The sequence below is a fragment of the Sphaeramia orbicularis genome, chromosome 12, assembly GCF_902148855.1.
Source record: "Sphaeramia orbicularis chromosome 12, fSphaOr1.1, whole genome shotgun sequence".
In the NCBI taxonomy this organism is placed as follows: domain Eukaryota; kingdom Metazoa; phylum Chordata; class Actinopteri; order Kurtiformes; family Apogonidae; genus Sphaeramia; species Sphaeramia orbicularis.
The window spans coordinates 39273221-39296722 of NC_043968.1; the positions used below are offsets into that span (position 1 = coordinate 39273221).

The 23502-nt window shown below is 37.7% G+C and overlaps 1 protein-coding gene across 10 annotated transcripts in view; it reads right to left on the bottom strand.

Moving 5' to 3' along the window:
- ppfia2 (PTPRF interacting protein alpha 2) overlaps window positions 1-6963 on the bottom strand; it is a 200122-nt gene extending 193159 nt beyond the window's left edge. For 8 of the 10 annotated variants that reach the window (XM_030148920.1, XM_030148922.1, XM_030148912.1 and 5 more), the window contains exon 1: window positions 6661-6962. The gene's annotated coding sequence lies outside the window, so the exon portion shown is untranslated. Of the gene's footprint in view, window positions 1-6660 lie in introns of all 10 variants that reach the window. The other 2 variants (XM_030148916.1, XM_030148913.1) reach the window with 1 other exon arrangement.
- Between the last annotated feature and the right edge of the window lie 16539 nt (window positions 6964-23502).

Consider the following 23502-nt stretch of genomic DNA (forward strand, 5'->3'; position numbering starts at 1 on the left):
ATTTGGACGTTCAGAGGCTCCGTAGTGAACATGGAAACACCATCATCTTCTACAATATTGATTCACCAATAAAACCCATTGAGTTGGATCAATGACAGTGGATGGAGACATTTGTTTTTATGTTCAGTTATTGATATCTTTGCTGAAAAAGTCACTTTTTGTTTTTTTTCGAATTTTGATATAATAACCCTCAACTTTACTCTGAGCTACATGATAAGTGAATTAAATATAGGAAAATACAAGAGTTACACTGAAAAAATGCAAAATAAGGTGATAATCAATGGTGATAAATTGCTTACAAAAGGTTAAATATAGAGAAAAATGCATTTGGGAAATACCACAAAAATAGCACTGGGTCTTTATGGGTTAATACAAAAACTAAAATGTTCAATGTAAGGAAGATGCTTCATGCACTAGAGGACAGCTGTGTGTCCAAGGATGTCCAAAGAGACATGGAATGGATGTGCTGTGTTAAGAAATGATACATATTACACTGGTTCTCAACCGGGTACTCTCTCTGGGGTGATGCGAGCACAGGATGGAGGGGGGGGGGGATCATGACCCACTCCGGTCCCACATTTTTTAGGGGGGTGGGGGGACGGCAGGAGGCATATTAGATACACTCATAATCCTTCATTCATTCATTTTCCGCATCACTTAATCCTCATGGAGTCATGAGGACACTTCAGCTCATCCCAGCTACCAACAGGTGAAGGTGGGGTACAAAAAGTTCACTGTAGAGGTGACATTTAGAGACAAACAAGCATTCACTTTCACATACACACCTACACACACCTAATCAGAGAGGATGATAGGGAACATCCAGGTACTAAACTTGGCAGAAAGCGTGACTATGATGTAAACAACATCACATTCCTGCCTGAAGGTTTTTTTTTTCAGTCGATTAGATTTATTTTATTCACAGTGAAGTTTAATACTGACAAAACATTAATTATGAATAAGTTTTCATCTGTCTATGATGTCTGATTCCTCACATTATTCAGATCAGTAACACTGCACAGTTTGGGGAAAAAGTCATCTTATGCTTATTCTGGGTAGTATTGTAATATATGTAATTTCAATTTAAGTCTATCTAGTTGTGTATAAAAGACATTTTAGAGATCACTGATTGAAATTTGCTTTTTTTCAGCTCAAACATATAAATTTAAACTTACATGGAAAATACAAAACATTAACTAAAAGCCACTGTCATTTGGCATGTTTTACACAGCAAATCCAAAGTATCACTAAACAACAGAGGTCACAATTATGCTTTTACATTTCTGCAATGAACTTATCCCAAACCCTAATATTTCAGATCTGATATTACAATAAGTGCAGTTTAATTGATTGTGCAGGCCTAGTTCAGGCTAATGTCTGCCAAGAAGACAGATAATTAAAAATGATTATATTTTAAACTCTATGAAATGAGCAGAAGGAATGAAAACATTTAGCACAAATGTCTTTGTATCTGACAATACTCTGAGTCAAACTGAGACCGACAGTAAACTATCTATAAGGGACAAAGATAGATTTTGCCATTCTGTATAGTCACTTGGCAAGAACAAATCGGTGAGCTGCAGCTAATTTTCCTGGATGCCTTCAGTTAATCTCATTAATAGAGACAATTGTGTGGATAGATAAGGAGTACCACACAAAACAGCAGTATGTTCCTGAGCAGTATGGCCATTTGAGGCACATTCAGCACTATTCACCACCTGGGAAACATCAAAAGACATGTGGAGCGCAAGCTTGTGCAGAGCAGGCACAGGACTGAACACGACACTGTGGCTTTGGAGATAAGCTTTATGCTTGTTGAGCTGCCTTTGGAGACGCTAAAATACAACCAGCATTATTTAACAGTGTGTTTAAAGCTTTGTTAGCATCAAGCATGGAATTCATAACCCAACTCATTAGGCGTGGAGATGGCTATTTAGAAATGAGTAAAATAGAAAGCTCATTAAGGACCTAATCTATTACGAATATGAGGTCAACTTTTCAACCATTTTTGACGCCCTATTAAGTTCAAACAAGCTCAGGTCTTTACCACAAGAACAAGAGAGCAGGTTTCAAATTGTTTTGATGACAATGCACTTCACTTGCATCAGTACCAGAAGCACTAGGCTGATTATACACGTCGCTTTGCGGTCGCCAGGGGAGCTGACTACTGGGAAATTCCACTTTTAAATAATGTCTGTGTTTGATTTCTTGGTTTGCAGTTGAGCGCAAAGTGCATCCACAGACTGCATTGATGAGCTTCCAGGGTAATGGAAAAACAGCTCTTTCCCACTTTGGCATCCATATCAAACTGACAGGTGGGAAAAGAGTGATGCAGCATTTTTGTGAATGGAACAGACCAGATTGCATCGTACACTCATGGCTCTGAGAAATCCCATTCATATGTCTCCCTGCACCAGAGAGACTTCTGACAACCAAGGGACAGCCTGCCAAGAAAACAACAATTCAAATCGATTCGGTTTAATCACTGCCACAGAAACATGCAATAGCAGTCACACTAGAGACGATACAGCAAACCATTAACTCACCTCCAACACTGCACCAAGATGAACTATGACCTGCAGCTCTTTAGTATTGTAGGTGATGCAGCAGTTATGCTTCATAAAAATAGCAATTACACTAAATGATAAGGTTTGGATAAAATCTGTTATCGCTACAACATTAAGAAAGATTCAGGGATGGCTAGGTAAACGTATAAAAATTCAGACCCCAGCATAGACATGTTTCATTGATTGTTTTAGGTGTAATGTCTAATGAATCAACAACTTTTTTTTTGCCTTTTCTCAAGAGGCAGATCATGCAAAATTCTGATTTTACCATCAAAGCCTGGAAGACCACATTCTGACTCCTGAATGTTTTCAGATTTAGACAATAAACAAACTTTGGTAATGGTTTGGAAAGATTGAGTTTAGAGTTAAATACTTCCAAATCTGTTATGAGTATTATGATTAATGCAACTTTGTACATTTTCCTGTACTCAAACAATATCTTTCTAGTCATAAGGAGTACTGACAGTGCCTAAACTTAAAGCACAATTAACATAATACCAATATTTCTGAATCAAATATGTTTTATATTCACATGTCTAAACATGTGTATATGAGTATTATCATGACTACTCACTGCATCTCTCAGGAATTACATTCATATGTAACTAATGAACAATTTTTATGGTTAAAGCAGCATATGACGTTTGGCACCAGTTTTTCATCAGATCTGTAAAACCAAAGTGATAGCCTAAGTATCACACATCCGTTAGTCTTTCTGTGACTACGCACCTGAATCGCCTCCCTCACAGTGAACAACTTCGAAGTGTACTCCATCACAAGCAGTTCATTTATTTACATACCAAACTGATATGTTTTCGGAAATTGTTGTGAAGTGCATTGTGGGAAAAGGAATTCAATGCAGCCTCAGTATGGCCACAGGAGCAACAAACATGGAAATGGCTTCATTGCTTATTTCTGCTGCGGCAGAATTCCGATAAGGCCCGAGTGACAGTTTGGTTTTGGTTTGGTATGTAAACAGACAGGCGGCTTGTGATGGAGTACACTTCGAAGTTGTTCACTGTGAGGGGAGTGATTCAGGTGTGTAAACCCGGAGAGACTAATGGATTTGTGATACTTAAGCTATCACTTGGGTTTTACAAATGTGATTAAAAAATTGGTGCCAAACGTCATACGCTGCTTTAACGATAAAAACTGTTCATTAGTTACACATGAATGTAATTTCAAAGAGATGCAGTGAGTAGTCACTATAATACTCAAATGTGCATGTTTAGATATGTGAATATAAAACATATTTGGTTCAGAAATACTGGTATTATGTTAATTGTGGTTTGCAGAAACATACAAAGACAATATTTTACTCTAGAGAAATATGTTATTATTTTCTTTTGCTGTTCATGAAGTGGAATCCAATATGGCAGACTTCAGACATCTACAACCACCCTTTTAGACTAAAAAACTAATGACAACTGTTGCTTTGTTCAAACTTTTGTTAGATGCTTGTGTTTATAAAATATGAATCACAAAATGCTTTAATGTCTTCTGTGTTCACTGACATCTTTCATTGAACAGTGAACAGTAAAACGTGAATGAGACAGAGACTGGATGGCATGGGTGTAGAGTTACACTCAGCCTGCTGCCATTAGGGAGGCAGGCAAGGCAGCAGAGTCTGTGCATCAAGTGTGTATGAGTGTGTGTGTGTCTCTATTTGTCTTATCTCCACGTGTGTGTGAGCATCTGTGATAGACTGGAGGGGGAGGGGGTCTACATGTGTCTTCTGATGTGTGTGTGTGTGTGTGTGTGTGTGTGTGCGCTCATTGACAGCATTTTCAACTGAAACTAAGTCTACGTGCACATGAAAGCATGAAAGGGCAGCGTGTAGCCTTTAACATTGCCCACAATCCCCTGCAGCAAGGTCATGCAAACCATCAATCGATAGAGATTGAATAAGGACACAGATCGAGGTGAACAAAAAAGCGATAGAGCTCAGGTTGTAGCTGATTTAAAGTAGGCTAGTCACTTGTAACTGGGTGTTTTATTTTTCCATCATAGAGGGTTTGGAAACAGTCAAAGTTGAGCCTCAAAACTAACATCTCCGAGACTTAAATGCTGCTGCTACAGGTAACCTTCACTTTGCACCTCAAGGTAATATCACCTAAGGCACAGGTGTCAAACATGCGGCCTGGGGGCCAAATCCAGCCCGCTAAAGTTTCCAACCCGGCCTGTGGGATGAATTTGTAAAAAACTGCAAAAATTACACTGAAGAAATTAACAATCAATGGTGTCAAAATCATTTTAATTCAGGTTCCACAAACAGACACACACAGTCCAATTAGATTTCAAGTGGGTCAGACCAGTAAAATATTATCATAATAACTTATAAATAATGACAAACCCACATTTTCTCTTTGTTTTTTTGGTGTAAGAAAGTAAAATTACATGAAAATGTTTGCATTACCAAACTATACATTTACAAAAAATGTGACCAACCTGAACAAATATGAACAAACGGAAATGTCTTTAAAAAAGTAAATGCAATTTTACCAATATTCTGCCTGTTATTAAATGTTTTGTGCAATTGTAATACGCATGTGTAAATGATAAACTGATAAACCAAGGCATTAATTCATTCATTCATTTTCTGAACCCGCTTTATCCTCACTAGGGTCACGGGGGTCACTTGGAGCCTATCCCAGCTACATAGGGGCGAAGGCAGGGTACACCTTGGACAAGTCACCAGTTCAACACAGGGCTGAACATATAGAGACAAACAATCACTCTCACATTCACACCTATGGGCAATTTAGATTAACCAATTAACCTATTAGTGCATGTCTTTGGATGGTGGGAGGAAGCCGGAGTACCCGGAGAGAACCCAGACACACAGAAAGGTCCCACCCCCTGTCGACTGGTGTTGGAATCAATCCTAGGACCTTCTCGCTGTGAGGCACGAGCGCTAACCACTGCACCACCAAACATAATACCAAGGCATAATATTGTTAAAATTGCACTTGTTTTTCTTAAGACAATTCAAGTTGTTCATGTTATTCAGATTTTTAAGGAAACTTTGTCGATGTAAACCTGATCATAACATAATTTTACTTTTTTCACTGTTACTATTTTACAGGTCCAGCCCACTTCAGATCAAATTTAGCTGAATGTGGTCCCTGAACTAAAATGAGTTTGACACCCCTGACCTGAGGACATAATAGTAGGAGCCATCATGGGAGAACAATCATAAATGCAAACACATTCAATTAGGCATCATCCCTTTCCTTAATCCATCCTGTCACAATCACAAAACACAACCAGTGCATTGGCAAAATATAATCCATGCAAAAATCCAATTATTGTCCTGTTTCTTAACTGGATGACAAAATTGATTTTGGAGATCAGAGCTGTGCCTGAAGCCTTAAAGTCTCTGGCGACAAATCACACCAATACCTGAACGAGTGTCTGTTTGATTCGTGCATTGGAGCCATGAGTATTCACGGATCCCTGTGTGTGTGAGGTAATGGCAGATGCATGGATGACACAGACACACAGGCTGTCATGCTGTCCCTGCCTCCTTGGATGTCTATAATAGCCTGTAATAACATTGTTTATAGGAGGGGCAGCTGGTTGTCTCATGACAGCCCCTGGTTTTACTGTTATTAACCACACACACATACACACATACACACATATACACACACAAACGCACGCCGAGAAGAGGCGGTGTGACTGCGGCGGGGATCGCGTCTTTCCACCGCTGTAACATCTCCCCCTCTGTCTCTGAAATGATAATTGGGGAGAATCCTTGGCTATTGTCTCAAGTGCATTACATCATGCCAGCCTCCTCAGTCTGCATCCCGCCCCCCTTTAACTCACTCCTCTGTCTTTCCACTGTGACAGCCCTGGCCGTGCTTGGATTTTCCAGCTGAATATCACAATGTCAACTGCACACACCAAATGCATATAGGTTTCTATACCGCTTCCACGCAGGATCCCCTCAGCCTTTTCCAAACATGACCGCACCAGGCGCACCAGAGTTGGGCATGTGAAGAGCGCACGGTGCGTAAAATCACCTTGAGCCTGAAGGAATAGGGCAATGTAGGTCACTGCAAAAAGCGGCGGCAACAGTGTGCATACTCACAATTTATTCCTTTACAATCAGAAGCGGCTCAGGCAGCGGATCAATGACAACTGCAGTCTCTCAGAGCTATACCATCAAGCGGACAATCCTAGGAGGCTTCTTCAGCGCAAACAAGCAGCGACGCCGAGGATCCGATCGTAAAGGTGCGGCTGGTCCACTCCGATGGCATTGTCAAAAAACAAAAGAGCAAGAATTTGCGTTTAAATTTGTCGTGTCGGGTAATGACATTTGATTTCCGGGGCAACACACACACACACACTCACACACACACACACCGGTTAAAAAAATTATGGCATGTTACAAATTCTGCTGTGATAAGCGAAGCTGGAAAAGACCATTGTAGGAGAGAACGGAGGGGAGGCGAGTGGAGTCTTAAAGTTGCAGCTGTGTAATTCCTCCTCCTCTGTGTGGACCCCACCACCGCACAGAAATAATAATAATAATAATAATAATAATAATAATAATAATAATAATAATAATAATAATAATAATAATAATATTTCATGGAACTCAAAGACACTTTACATACAGCAGATAAAAACAGAAACCAAACACATCTAAAAAAAAAACAAAACAAAACAAACAAACAAAAAAAAAACCCCGCAGGTATTGGAATATAAAACAATTAAACATTAAAATTAAACATTAAAAGCAATCTTAAATAAATGAGTTTTTAAAAGGGATTTAAAGGTGTTGAGGTCGGAGCAGTGTTGGATGGTAGGTGGGAGGGATAATAAATAAATAAATTAATAATAATAATAATAATAATAATAATAATAATAATAATAATAATACATCTTATTTGTATAGCGCTTGTCATGGAACTCAAAGACACTTCACATACAGCAGATAAAAACAGAAACCAAACACATGAAAAAGCAGATAAAAAGCAGGTGCAAAAGGCAGGTATATGAATATAAAACAATTAAACATTAAAATTAAGCATTAAAAGCAATCTTAAATAAATGAGTTTTCAAAAGGGATTTAAAGGTGTTGAGGTCGGAGCAGTGTCGGATGGGAGGGATAATAATAATAATAATAATAATAATAATAATCATTATCATCATCATCTTCATCATCATCATCATCACCTACATTGCAACTTTCATACAGTCTAAATTAGCAAATAATTATAAAGAAAAAAAATGACATCATTAAGACAATATATTAAAATGTAAAATTACCATGAAGTATTTTTGGTATTAAACATTAGCTCACTAGAATACCACAAACCTGATGTTCACCAGTAAAATCCCACAAACTGACAAGATCATGATGTTCCATTCAACCCAAGCTCTATTTTTTGAGAGAAGAAGAAGAACAGCAGTCACAGTTACAGTATTCCTCACCTTTTCCTGTCACACAGATGGTTTCTGCCAGGTTATAAGCCTTGTAATTGGGATTGCACTGAGTCGCTGACGGCTGCATTTAACCTCACATTTCTCCAGATATTTGGGGAAATAAGAGAAATCCCCCTGTTCAGATGTCAGACTCGGAGATGCTCTTGATCTTTGGTGTCTAGTGCAGGGGTGTTTTACCAAGCACAGGATCCAAAATCTGAACTGAGGAGAGGGAAATCAGACTGGTACGACTGACACATTTCACACAATGTAATGCTTCCAACTTTGTGGCAACATTTTAAGAAAAACTGACAGCTTTTCTGTGCACTAAGCCAGGTTCGAGTTTTATTTTAGTATCCTATACTCCTCCTCATCCAACGCCTTTGAGTCCACCTGTGACACCATATCACTTGTATGTTTCCAGTCACAAGGAATTCAGCCAACTTAATCCATAAAGACCCAAACATCCACTGTCAACCAAAACCACCTACTGATCTAAACTATTTAATACCTGTTGGTCCATTAATCCTATCAATACATGTAAATAATTGGTGTAAAATACAGTTGTTCTTTTTATGGTCATCAGATATGACCCATTTGGACGTTCAGAGGCGCCGCAGTTACCGTGGAAACACCATCATCTTCTACAACATTGATTCACCAGTAAAACCCATGGAGTTGGATCAATGACAGTGGATGGAGACACTGGGTTTATGTTCAATTATTAATATATTTTGTTGAAAACCTTTTCTTTAGTTTTCTCTGTTTCTGATATAATGACCTTTGAATTTACTCAGAGCTTTTATGAATATCTACATGATCAGTGAATTAAATATAGAAAAATACCATTTTTACAGAAGAAACACAAAATAAGGAGGATAATATACAATAAATAATGATAAATCACTTACGAAAGGTTAAACACAGAGAAAAATTCATATGCGAACCACCACAAAACTAGCACAGGGTCTTTATGGGTTAAAGTCATGAAATTGATTTCTAGTGACATTATAGTGTTTTATGGAACAACACAGTTCATTTCTAAAAAAGAGAGGGACTGACTGATTTGCAGTCATCATCTAATGTTTACTATTAATCTCATTGTTAGTAATGTTGAACCTTCAAGTACTACACAGGAGTTTCCTCAGCAAATGAATAATACCTGGCCCACCAGTGTCCTCATAGCTGTGGTAGGAAATCCCTGCGAACCTGTTCCCAAAATCTTGTCTAAGATGTTAAGAAAGGATGCCCAAATTTATGGAGGAAATAAATACATCGAGACCCAACAACTGTTTCTATCCTCAGTTTCTTTTCTTTTCTTTTTTTTTTTTTTAAACTTAAATTTCAAGTATAGTAGATAAATGCATTTTGGCAATGATTTGTCTTCTTGGTGGCTTGAAGAAACCACAGATTATTGTGGTTTTCTTTATGTATAAGGCTAAACTATGTGACTGTGCGAGACCCATCAGACATGGAAATATAAATAATAATATATTCAAACTGGCACTCTAATAAATAAATAGATATTTCTCATAATTAGAGCTATGCACAGAGGACAAGAACAGCTCTAGCAAAACTGAGGTGCTTCCTTTCTTGACCTGCTTGATTTCTAGCACCTATGGAGACTTCCCCTGCACAGAAGAGAAACAACAGTTGAAGCATACAACAGTTCAGGTTTTATTAATTTGCAGAGGAAACTTCGGTTTGTAGGTACATGACCAGTCAAAAGTTTGGACTCACCTTCTATTTAAATGGTATGAGAGGGACAGCAGATGGCCAACATCACTCAGCATCACTACGAAATCCTTCAAGACTTTTGGAAAACATTTCAGGTAACTATCTTATAAAGCTCACTGAGAGAATGCCAAAAATGTGCAAAGCAGTAATAAAAGCAAAATGTGGATATTTTGAAGAATCTAAAATATAAAACATACTTTAAGTTATGTCGTGCTTTCTTTAAACTACATAATTCCATATGTGTTCATTCATAGTTTTGATTCCTTCAGTGAGAATCTACAATGTAAATAGTCATGAAAATTAAAAAAAAAACCCTGGTGAGTCCAAACTTTTGACTAGTAGTGTAGATGGGTTTAGATGGTTAGTTTTGTTCTTCCTCTGAAATGGACTGTGTTGGCCCATAAAACAGTATAACGTTCCAAGAAATCCATTTCATGGCTTTAAGTTTTCTGATTTCCTTGTGATTTGAAACATACAAGTGATATAGAATATTAAGAATTTTAACAAGATTCCAAAATAAGAAAACAAAACAAACTTTGAGGTTTTTTTAATGCTTTTTGCCATTAAGTGTAATTAGGTCCTCCAATATTTTGTATGTTTTATAAATGTAAAGTACTTCATATAAGTTTCAAGCAAGACAAATCAAAACTATGTAGTTGATTGAGACTCCATTGGCCACTTATGGCACAATTAGATAACATTAATGTGGTTCTATACAGCTCTGCTATTGACCTAAGAGACATAAATAATACCACCCTTTTCGTGCTCGTTAAATGTTAAGTAACTTGAATAAATCGTGTAAGTGACACTGAGAGCAGTTTTATTTCATTTTAAAAAAACATTGATTCTTACAAAAGGAAGCATAAATGTTTTAGCGCAGCTTGTGTGCTCTGTGCTTTCAGGAAGGTGGATCTTGTCTAGGAGTGAATAAATCATACACACTTCCATTATACTTTAGATGTAATGCAGTAGAATGATGCTCTTTAGTAAAAAGAGCTAAATCACTGACAAGTGGAGTAAAAAAAAAAACAAAACAAACAAACAAAAAAAAAACACAATTGTGCCCACAAGACTAAAAACCTAGTGTTCTCTCAGATCCCGTTCTCTGATCTGACCCCTGTGATGTTACTATAGGACTATACTGTCTAATGTCTTGTGTTAAGTTAAAAATATAGACTCAGTTTAACATTTCAGATATGAGTATTCACTGCCTTTTCTATTTAAATTTTTTGTAAATGGAATACATTTGCAAATTTATCATCTTAACTAGACTAGAGACAACAATGGAACTTTTCTGACATCTTATACACTAAGCAATTTGTTTTGTACATCTATTATCAGTAATAAATACAATCAATGGTCACATCCTATGCTTACAATCCTACATAGCACAGGTGTCAAACATGCGGCCCGGGGGCCAAATCCAGTCTGGCCCTTGGGATGGATTTGTGAAATGCAAAAATTACACTGAAGATATTAACAATCCTTTTCGTTCAGGTTCCACATTCAGAACAATTCAATCTCAAGTTGGCAGGACCAGCAAAATACGATCATAATAACATATAAATAAAGACAACCTCAAATGTTTCTCTTTGTAAATATAAATATTTTCACATATTACACTAAAACAAAGTATAATTTTGCAAAAAATGTGAATAACCTGAAATGTCTTAAGTGAAGTAAGTACAATTTTATCAATATTCTGCCTGTTACTAAATGTTTTGTGTGTTTGTAGATCCACTGTGATCTGTAAGTTAGAATGTATATGTGTAAATGATAAACCGAGGCATAATATATTGTTAAAATTACACTTATTTTTTTTAGTTTGTTCATGTTATTCACATCTTTTGAAAGGATAGTTTGTAGATGTAAACCTTTTCCTAATGTAAATTAACTTTTTTTCGAAACATAGAGAAAAGTTTGGAGTTGATATTATTTATATATTATTATGTTATTATTTGACTGGTTCAGCCCACTGCAGATCAAATTTAGCTGAATCTGGCCCGTGAAATAAAATGAGTTTGACACCCCTGCTATATAGCTTCACAAAAGTTGTTGAAATTCTGTCTTTATGCACTTTACTTCTAAAGTACTATACTCTGCTATTACTTTATATTTCCTGGAGCCTCTATACACCTTTCTCTGTATCAAAGCGTTCATACATTTGTCACACATTTGAGATAATGGTACAGTGAAGTTAACAGCTCACTCACAACACCTCTCATTCTCAGATTTTTTTGCCTGTGGACTGACCGCAGATTCATGTCACTGTCCGTGGTGCTGAATCTGGTATGTTTTGTGTAGTCTGTTTGCTATACTGCACTGTAGTCCATTGGAGGAATTGTCAAGCAGCTGTTTTGTGTTGTCACTTAATCTTGTTGAAGTACATCTCATAATCATGTTGAAAATACTACGGACTGTTGCTTCCATTCACGAGGATCCACTATCCCTAGATTCTGGGAAAACATCCATCTTAGAGGATTTATCTCCCTGCCTCCTGTCACTGGCTGAGATATTTAATTAGCATACATTATACACTAGTTTAGTGTCTCTTGTCTCATTCTGCTTTTTTGTCCCACCTGGGAGATGCTTTCAGATGCTGCTTCTCTGTTGTAGCCCCAGCTTGCTTCCCCCAGTTCTTTTCCTCTTGTCTGATAAATTACCCAAACAAAAGCAGTGCTGGCTCTCCTCTCAAGTGAAAAAATACTGTACTGCAGGCCATAAAGCTGCCATGAAGACACCGGGTAGACACTGACACACCCACAGATGGATGCTAATGGCAAAACATTTATCATTTTCTGTTATTATCAGTGTAGTCTGGCAGAATCAACAGTAGGCTTATAGAAATTAGTCTTAGTATGTGCAGGTTTAAAAGAGTTTTGGGTTTGGTTTATAGTTCATGGTCTGATCACACCTCATGACTATGTCTTAGATGAAAACCACATCACAGTTGTTTGTTTGTATCACAGCCCTTCTTCTCCTATAGCACCCCAACCAATATTACTGACCTTCCAGGATCCTGCTCTGATTCTACTGTCCTATCACTCAGTTGTTCCACATTAATTTCCCGAGGGGACTTGGTGTAAGCCTCTGCATATGAATGGTTGTTTTGCAGTAAGAATAGGAAAATATTGTCCTATGTGAATACCTGAAATCATAAAAGACATATATATAGTGTATATGGCCGAGGCATATCTGTATATATATAGTATGTAGTTGCTGGTTTGTCTGAAAGAGTTGCACAGGCAAAGCTTATGCCTGAGATTTGTGTAATGGCTTTTTTGACTGTGCTATCAACTGGAAATTATACTAAAATGGGAGCCAGTTAAAAGCCAATGATCAAAGTGATAAAGAAATCAAGAGGATGCTATAAAAAGAGGTCTATAAAAAGAAAACAGACCTGTGAATGTGCTCAGATCTAATCCTGCTCCTCATAGCTTGACACACTAAATGTGTGAATGTCATTAAGTGAGTCACCCTCCTCCCTTTAGTCATGCAAATGGCTGTCTTTCATATGCAGGGTTAGTCCATGCAAATCTCACATCAAAATCTCAATGATCTCAAAGGCTAAGCAGTTGAGTTCTTCATGGCCAATTAAAAAGACTCACACATTTATTCACCAGTGCCAGAACAGCAGAAATGCTGATGCAAATGTTTGCACAGGATGATGGAAGGACTTTGTGCTCTGGTTAATATTAATGACTAAATGTTAATGTAAACAGCCATCCATATGATGTGACAACTGAGAAAATCTGTAATGAACACGAGGGAGAGATGCTGGTGCTAAGCCTGGCAGGATGCGCTACTTCTTCAGGGTGTTTTGTAGAAGATCAAAGAATATGTGTATTATGAAGACCGACAGTTTCCATGTCTGTTAACATGTTAGTTGCAGGTGTCAATGCTTGAAAGTCCATTGTCAAAGCTTCAATTTCCTCTGTACATGCTTGAAAAAAGTCCTTTGTGATTCACCTCCCAAGGCTGGCTTCCCTCCTAGAAATATATTTCTAAAAACACACCCATCAACATATATCAGCTGTAGCTGGTACAAATCCAGAGCTGCCAGAGGTCTGCTATCTTTATGACTTTGTTGAACCTCTGTTTTAGGCCTGGTGGGGATGCCAACCTCTTGCTGCTTGATACACTGATAACTAAGATCAGCTGCAGTCATGGTGTGAGATACATTAGAGGAACAGGACTGAGAGGGATTATGGGTTTCTGTAGTCCTGTAAATCTTTTTATCTGCCAGGCCCACCCTATGAGAAAGCAATGTTATTGCACGTTAGCTCATAATTCGTCTGTCTGTCAGCCTGACAGCATAACATACAGAGCTCACCTCCACATCAACCAGTGTTAATTGTCTTCATGGTAGTTTGCGACAGTATAGAGAAGAGCTGAGTGTGTTATTCTCTGAAAAGTCCTCTTATTTTCATACTTTCGTACTTTCAAATTATAAGCAAAAGAAGGTACTTTGTTACTTGTTCAATAAATCAGTTAACAATGTGTGGGAGTTTGTCAGTCAATGAACAGATATGGAGGAATCAGAGAATGGAAGAATCACAATTAGATTTTTAAATGGATATGTCTTAGGGTTTCTAAACTGAACCTCTTAAAGTTTCCAAGTTGTAAAAGTATGAAGCTTTTTGAAGGGCATATTGATTATGTATAGTGAGAAGAGGCCGTTAAATCTGATAAATATTAAACTACACCAGAATCTACATTTTCAACTCAATTGTTAGAAGTGCTTCTTCACTTTCACATTCATCTCCCACACAAAAGCAAATGACACCTTAACACTGCTAGTGATTCAGATTGCAGAATTAAGACTTGACCTGAGCTCAGTGCTGTGTAACAGCTCACATTATAACAGTTACTACACCACCACCATATGTTCCTGTTTCTTGACAGGTTATGAGTCATCTATTTGGCATTCACTGTTATGAGAACATGTGCACATTTATTTCCCTTAATATGACTGTTGTTTTCATTTCTGACCAACACTGTGTTTCAATACTACATATGTTATTCTATTACAAATATTCCTCCCAGGGATGTAAAAGTATTTGAACAGAGAGTAGATGGGATTATTGTTCTAGAATACAGCCTGTTGAGCAAATGAGTAGTAATCAGACGATGTATATAACAAGATGTTAAATGTATGTAGGAGTGTATTCTGTATTGTTTCTGTTAGAGTTTGACATTTGGGAAGGGTTTGCACATAAGTGAATAAATGAATGACAGCAAGAGGGAAAATTAACATAAATCTGAAATATTTCATGGGAAAATCAACAGTTCTTTTGCTGCAAGGAGAGAAACAAATGCAGACATAAAGGTCAACATCTAGATTATCCCAAGCAACATTTCAGCCAGGTAAATATCAGTGTCAGTTGATGAGCTCATGTTTTATATGGACTGTTCCTGCTTTATGCCTCATGACCCTAACACACTCCTCATTAAAAAAGTTTCTTTGGATGACAAATATCACTTTTTGAAATAACTGTCAGTTTTCATAGAGACAAGGGTTGATTTTTTTTGTTCCAACACAATTCACACCACATTTGTGTGTAGACGTGAATTTAACTTCATAACAAACAAAGAACATTATTAGTTGTTAAGAATAAGTGGATTTTGTTTTATACCCAAAAGACAGACTTAAAATAAATAGTGAATACACTGTTCTGTGCATTAAAAAGCAGTCTGACTCTATTAAGTAAAACACCTCATTCCTCAGTGGGAAGAAAAGAAAATCACAATATCTGTAATTTGAGGTTTTGCTTTGGCAGCTTTGATAGTTAGTCACTACAAATGTCTACAATCCCTGATTGTCATTCATTCAACTTAAAATATCTTTATTTATTCTCCTGCATAGTTGTGATTTACCTACTGTATTTTAGTGGACAAAAGTAATATGATGTCATGGAAATGACGATGTCAGAGGTCAGTGCAGTCTCCATCTGGACACAGACAAGTATGGCTGCTGAATCCATTAAGTAATAATCAAGTGTGCTCTCCTGCAAATTCCAAATCCAATTGACTTGTTGTAGTGGTATGGCAGCAAGAGATAGCACTGGTTGTTAGGACAGACAGCGCTTCCTTGAACTGCGGCAAACATCAGTGGAGCTTTGAGACGACAGCAACCCCTGGCGTGATGTAGTGTTCGCCAAGAGCAATTACAGTCTCATATGCCACTACGTTTCTGTTCAAACTCTTATCTATTTTTAATGCTGCCGGAGCTCCAGCATTTATATATTGTGCTGATGCAGTGATGTTACTGTTGTTATCTCAAAGGCAACAAAGATGATGCCGTGTAAAACATATTGGAAAAGTATATCAAAAAATATGAGGCCCTGAATATGACATTAAATAATCTCTAAAATGAAATAATAAGCAAACAGGGACAACCTTTCCAAGCTGCTGCAGAACCTTACCCTGTTTCGGGCAAGATAGTGACAAACACAAGAGAGATTAGAGCTTTATGTGCATAATACAGACCTGTACCTCATGCTTTAATACATCTTTAGGAAAATTGTTATTAATAATTTCTGTTCTTATAAATAAAAAATGACAGTAGCCCTTTGAAATACTACGTACAGTATGCTTTACTCATATAAACTGCAGGATGAAAGGTGACAGGGGTAAGATGGTCATAATGTTACCACCTATTATGTCTATTCCTTGAACTGTTTGTTTTTTTTCATCATGACTTTAAAGATAATGTAAATATGTTTAAGCCTTATCATCCATGTTATATGCAGTCAGAGTCAGTGCACACTCTAAAGTACGTAAAAGGCATTTCACACAGTGCGGAGTGGTAACAAAAGAGAAAGACCTGTGAAAAATTAATATCCATGTTTCTGCTTTATGTAATTGAATTGTATCCCATAAATGTGCAAAACATAAAAATATGCTTTCGCTCAAGTACAGGGACAAGACAAAGTAGCTAAAAAATGTTTCAAATGTTTTTAAATTGCAGGAATATGTTGTGGCTTTGGTTTGGCCAGCAGCAGTCCTTCCATTTGAGGCACATTACTCACAAAGTATGAGGACCATTACTCTGGTAGTCATTTTCACTGTCTTATTCACAGGTGCATTACCTCAAACAAAGGTGCTCCTTTATTCCATAGGTGAATATACCAGGGATGTCTTGACTTTCTTCTGCGATTGTGCATCACATACTACTGAGGAGAAGATCTGCTCATGTCTGATGAGAAGACCAGCACAGGAATTCACAGCTGGTCTTACCTGTCATTGAGAGCTGTTGATCTAAGATTTGTTCATGAAGGTTGACAGGATGCTGTGTAGTGCAGACAACATTATATTTCCTCAAACGGTACCTCAAAAGACAACTTTGTTCACTAAAAGTCAAGCGTGACTCACCTGCTCTTAGAAGGACCCCTTGTCTGCTCTGCCCTTGAGGTGAATGGCACTGAAGCAAAATCAATTGAATTGGAGGAGAACTCAGTGTCTCTCTTTTATATGTCAAGGAGAGAACTCCTGTTGCATCCGGTCCTGATTGGCCGAGAAGGGTCCCAGTTGCCAGGCAACCATCCAGTGGTGTATGGGCCTAGCTGACAGACAGCTGCTAATGAAGCCAGCAGGAGAGTGTGCTGCAGAAAAGGGCTATCCGACCTGTTTTCTCATGCCTCACACATCCTGGGATCTGACAACACATAGATGCACCCTTCTCCCCCTCTCTAAATACACACATACTAATCCACACATAGATACACACTCATTTGCTTTCTTCCTGTGTCTGAAAAATCCTCCTCACAAGGGCCAGAGTGAGCCACTGAAATACAGCCATGTCTTAAACAACCCCCACCTCTTCCACCATTACCAAACCCCCTCATCTCCACTCACTAATATTTACACAACAGATGAAGGAATCACATGCAAAATCACTGTACGTTGAAGTGAAGGCTCGTCATCACTCCGCTGTCAGAGGTTTCACAAATAGAGTATTCAAAGGTGTAAAGACACAGATGGCATCCACGCAAACACCACATCCAGAGAGCAGAGTGCTGATTGCTGTGCATGAGTCACACTCAGGTCACACTTACAGATCATGCACAGCGACTGCCCTGCTCAATCTGTGGACTCTTGAAATTCAAAAGCTTCAAAGCTACATGTTTAATGTTGTTTAGAGTATGGGAAATGTCATGTGAAAAAGTTATTATGATGATGCCATTTGGTACTTTATTATCTTTTTAGTGTCTGTCTTATTGCTTAAGATGTTGCTATTGCACATTTCAGGAATGGCTATAAATCTTGATATCCCTATGTTCCTCTGCAGAATATTTAGCAATGCATAAAACAGTGACATTAGTCTTCCAAGATCCCTGGTGACTCACTACCACATGCTTCCTAGTGCATGTTGTGTATTGTAGGCAAGTCCTACTTCAAAAAAAAAAAAAAAAAGGTGAGAGCCGAAGTCCTGTCTCTTTCAGTTGTACCTCATGGGTCCTCATTTTAGGAAAAAAAAGTCTGTATTTTGTTTAGTATTTTGATCCTTTTTGAATTATACCATTATTGACACATATGGTGTTCCATCTGTCCATCCATTTCTTCTGAGGTTTGCAGGGTTCTGGAGCCTATCCTGGCTACCATTGGGTGAAGGAACCTGAATGTGTCACCGGTTCATCACACGACAGACATATTCAGACAAACAACTATTCATACCAACAGGTGAACAACCACCGGTAGGTTGACCAATCAACCTATTATGATGCATGTCTTTGGGTTGGAGAAACATATGACTTTTTTCTGCTCAAACATAATCTTACAGGTAAAAATGTCACGGTTCACTGTTAAACTATTGTAGAACTATACACCTAAAAGTCTGTCTCCATGATCTGTTCAGAGCCACTGAGGATGTCTCTGCAGCTTCAACGTGAAGATTTGTTGTGATTTACTTTTTCACCTCCATCTCGAAGTGACCTGTGCCATGTGTAGCAAGAGCTGTAGTTCATTGATATGAAACTACATGTTACTTTACGATCTTTACCACAAACTGCAATTTTCTTAGCTTGTAAAATTATATTTCAAAGTGAAAAATGTCATATGGAAATGGTGGCGTAATTGACAGAGGATCATGCCTGCTATATGCCTGCAGGAGCTAAAGGGTAATCCACTGATTCAGAAAACTAGTCTCTCCATCTGGCCAGGTGGCAAAGTTTACATCTGCCATGTGGGAACCCCAGGATCCAGTCCAGGCTACACACCCGCTCACACTGACTCTCCACAGCCATTGAGTATCAGAGACAGTCCTATGTTTATTATTGATATCCTTGTCAAAGTCCTCCTTTCCTGTTATTTGTGCAGTCGGCCAAGATCATTAAAGACTCTTACTGACTTCTGTCTGGGTGTCTGAGTGTGTTGCATTTGGGTCCTCCCTCTTCACTACTCGTTACATATTCAGTGTCTGTCACATTTTACTTATCAAGGACAAACAGACATTTGCAAAGAGCCATGGAGTAAACTTATACATATACATATACATATACATATAAATATACATATACATATACATATACATATACACAACCTGGCAAGGAAGTCCCCCTTCCAAATATTTGACCTTTGGCTTTCAATGCATTCACTGTGGCATTATTCTAATACGATTATGTAATATCACAATATTTATTTCCATCATTTTTTGGACCCATAACATTACTGAACCTTGACCTGACCAACTGAACCAACCCCAGGTCATAACACTGACCTCACAGGTTTGTACTGTAGGCACAAGGCATGATGGGTAATTACTTTATCCACCTCTCTTCTCACTCTGATATGTCCATCACTCTGGAACAGGGTCAATCTGGACTCATCAGACCACATGAAATCAAACTGATGGTTGTTTAAGAAATGAGAAACTACTCACTAAATTAGGCAGGGATAACACTCAAAGACCTAAATGGCTACTAGTGACCAAAAGCATCTAATGATGTAAATTTTTGAATAACTTGTGAACCACTAACCCAGTGGTTCCCAACCTTTTTTGGCTCGTGACCCCATTTTAACATCACAAATTAACGGTGACCCCAGACATTCAAAACGGAGAAATTTTTTTGCTAAAAATAATGTTTTTGATCATGTAATAGTTTGTTATACTATGTTGCAAACATTAATTTTACACAACAATTAGGCTATATAATGTATATAATGCACCTCTTTTTTTTTTTTTTTTTTTTTACATTTTTATGACGAAAAGTGTGTGGTGTTTTAATTATAATGACATTATATTGAATCATTATAACATATTTTTAATTAGTAATTTCATTTTTTTTTTTAATCAATTACTAGAAATTTCAGGCGACCCCATTTGAATTCCAGGCGACCCCACGTGGGGACCCAACCCCAAGGTTGAAAAATACTGCACTAACCCTACCAATGCATTGAAATTCAGGTAAAATGCAGTTTTTTGGTACCTCCAGATAAGACCCTTTGGGACATGCAGAGCCTCCATAGGGAACATGGAAACATGTCATCTTCTGCAACATTGATTTACCAATAAATTTGAACTGTTTGCTTAGTTAAATCCAGGTAGGAAGATTTATTTGGCCAGAATAAGTGTACTATCACAGAATACTTGTCCTCTTTTTCATGTACTATATAATAAATATTATTAAATAAAAATTGGTTGTTGTTCTTTTTTATTTTTGCTTTGCCTCCAGAAAGCATGACACTCAAGGCGACCACCATGTGACTTATGCCTTTAGCTCCCCTTGAAGTAATAAATGAAATTCCACTTTCTGTGTGTTATCATTGTATCTGTCTCCTCCTTATTTCAAATCCTTTGTCATAGATGTCTAGAAACAGCATGTCAGATCATGTCTGAGATCTTCCATATGCAATGAATCTTGTTACGTGGGATAAACAGGATCTGGTCCCTCAACAGATAAAGGCCTTCCCTCAAGGTCTCTCAGTATTTTCTCCAGGCGGTAGCTGACTGATGGCGTCCCATAAAGCTTTTATGAGACCGGTGTCAAAGGGCCTTGTACTTTCACCTGCACTGACTCCTATGTTACAGAGGAATGATAGACCACCTGTCTGTTTTTATCATGGGACTCTGATGCGATGGAATGAATAGTGATCCAATGAAGGCACATCATATATTTTAAGTGAGAGGAAGTATTTCATTGTATTTTTAAAGTGGTTAAAAATACATGCAATGTATTTTGGGTTCTGTGACCAAATACTGTAAAAATTATGCTCTGTTTATCATAGGTTTTATAATATCTATCATCAGGTTGGTTTTAACTGCCTGTAGTTGCCTATCTGACTCACAGGAATTTGTTTTTCAACACACGGCATCATGCAAAATACCCTGTATTACTCTCTTGTCTGAACAAAGCATTATTTCCTCCTGAATGCTTTGTTTTCTCTATTTAAAAGGCAATGTGTCTTGGGCTTGAGAGGCCAGATATGCTGCAGACATAAATAATTCAGACTATAGCAAGGACAGGATACACAGGGTCCAGAGAGACTGGAAACCAGCAAATCTGAGCAGTGCTAGACTGGTTATTTAGACTGGTGAAGATTTAGCCTCTCCTCTGAGGCCTTTTGGGGCGGGGGTGGATAGATGATTCTGGCGTTGAAAATAACACTGAGGAGAATCTCTTGACTTTAGCGAAGGGAATAAGAGCTGTGGGTAAAGCTAAGACTGTAATTAGATGGGGTTAAACACTCACATGGAGCAGAGGTTGGGCATCTACAAAGAGAAAAGTGTTGCCTGCAGATGCAGAGAGGTGATCATTTATGTGAGTGAGAGTGCTGCTGCTGCTGCTGCTGCTGCTGGGAAGAGGTGCAATATTTTGATGAGTGGCTTCAAGTTGCTGCTGGCTGGTTTGCTAAAATGAATGGCCTCTGCCTGTCCCGAGGGGATTGATGAAAATAGTTCTAAATGAAGTCGGGTCAAGACATGAAAACAGTCAACTGAGCAGGGCACAGTAGAGAGAGACAGAAAAAAAGCTAAAGGGCTGATGGAGATAAATGAATCACTGGATGCATTAATGAGTTGATAATTATGACTCATCCATAACACTAGAGAAGCGTTCCTCAAATTCGGTGCCAAGGAACTTCCATTCCTCTTCAGTGGACCTAAAACACCCATCCCTCCTCCTGTAGCATCAGCAACCATGGACACTATATTTAGTAGTCTCCGCAGAAGTATAAATAACACACCCGGGCACTGATTAAGTCTTTTGGAGAGTGGAAAAGTTTAGAATTAATCAGAAAGGCTAATTAGTCAAAGCCTTCAGCCATGAAATGAGAGTGAAGCTCTGAACAATCTGTGACTCAGTACATGCATGCATACAAAACTGTTTTCGACATGTAATCAAGAGATGGCCCATCAGAGGGTGATCAGTAGTGGCAGGAAGCAAACAAGCAAGTCAGCACTTATTGGTGTCGGTTTGTACAGACCTAAACACATCTGGGTGAATTCAGTTATTTTTTTCATTTCCTCTTTGTTTCAACATAGTCACCGGAAAATTTTTGTCATTGCATGTTTTTTGTAAACTAACATTCTTTGCCATATAGGAACCACTACTTTTTGACTTTCCTCAATAGTCCGGAGGTGGATGGGATGGATTATGGAAGCAGGGGTTTATCACCAGAGATGGGAGTTTCCATCCTGACTCCTGGGATTCTTATGTTTTGGGGAAAAAATGCTTTACTTAGGGTTATGTAAATTATGTAGTTTAATCTCAGTTGTTACACATGAATTTTACACTACATGGACAAAAATATTATTCAAAAGGTAATTCACACCTTCAGCGTATAGGACTTACTATTCCAGATCAATTGAAATATTATCATGATAAAAACTATTCATGTCAGTTGTTATCAATATTTATTGCAATAATGTTATATCAATATTTTTTGTTGTTGTAAATTGAGTGGTTGATTTTTCTTCCTGAGTGGGAGTTGAAGAAACCACACAGTCACTATGGTTTAAAATGATCACATATTTCATAAATGTAGTGGTGGAACATTGAAAACAATTCTAATTAAAAAAAACAAACAAACATTGAATGAAATATACAATATAGCAATATGAACAAAATTAACACAACAGACAAAATAAAAAATATTTATTTGCCCTGATATTTATCACAATATATAATTCGTTTTTGTAGCACAGTCCCCTGTTTGCAATGAAAGACCTGAATTCAATCTGTCCCATAACCTTTGTCTGTATAGTTTATATCTAAGAGATATGGTTGAAAGTGCAATAACTAGTGAAAACAGACAGACATGTATCTTAAAATGTAACAGTTCACTGTTGCTCATGAATAAAATATTTCACCTCTTCTAATTAAATTATTGTGACAATGCGATTCATTCTTGATAAAGTGTAACTGACTCAGTCTGTAATCATTACACCTCCTCAAAGGTGATTACTGATGTGTATAAATAGGTATAAAAAGAAGAATGTGTCTGAAAACTAAATTATTCCACCTTTATTGGCAAAAGTGTATTTGGTTCTGAAATGTTTATGTTTATGCATTTGGCAGACGCTTTTTTCCAAAGTGACTTACAGGGGAAAAATGCTAAAAATACAATCTATCACTATACCAAAGAAGAAAGATACACATTACAGAGACAAATACTGGTAGACATTAACCTCTTGAGAGACCGGATAAATTAGAAATAAACCGTAATTTCTGTTTATTGTGTGTTTATTGTCTCCATTGTTTCACCACTATTCATCACATACTAAAGCCGTCTGCCCAACAACTGGGATGCTCTGCTTTCCGCTGTG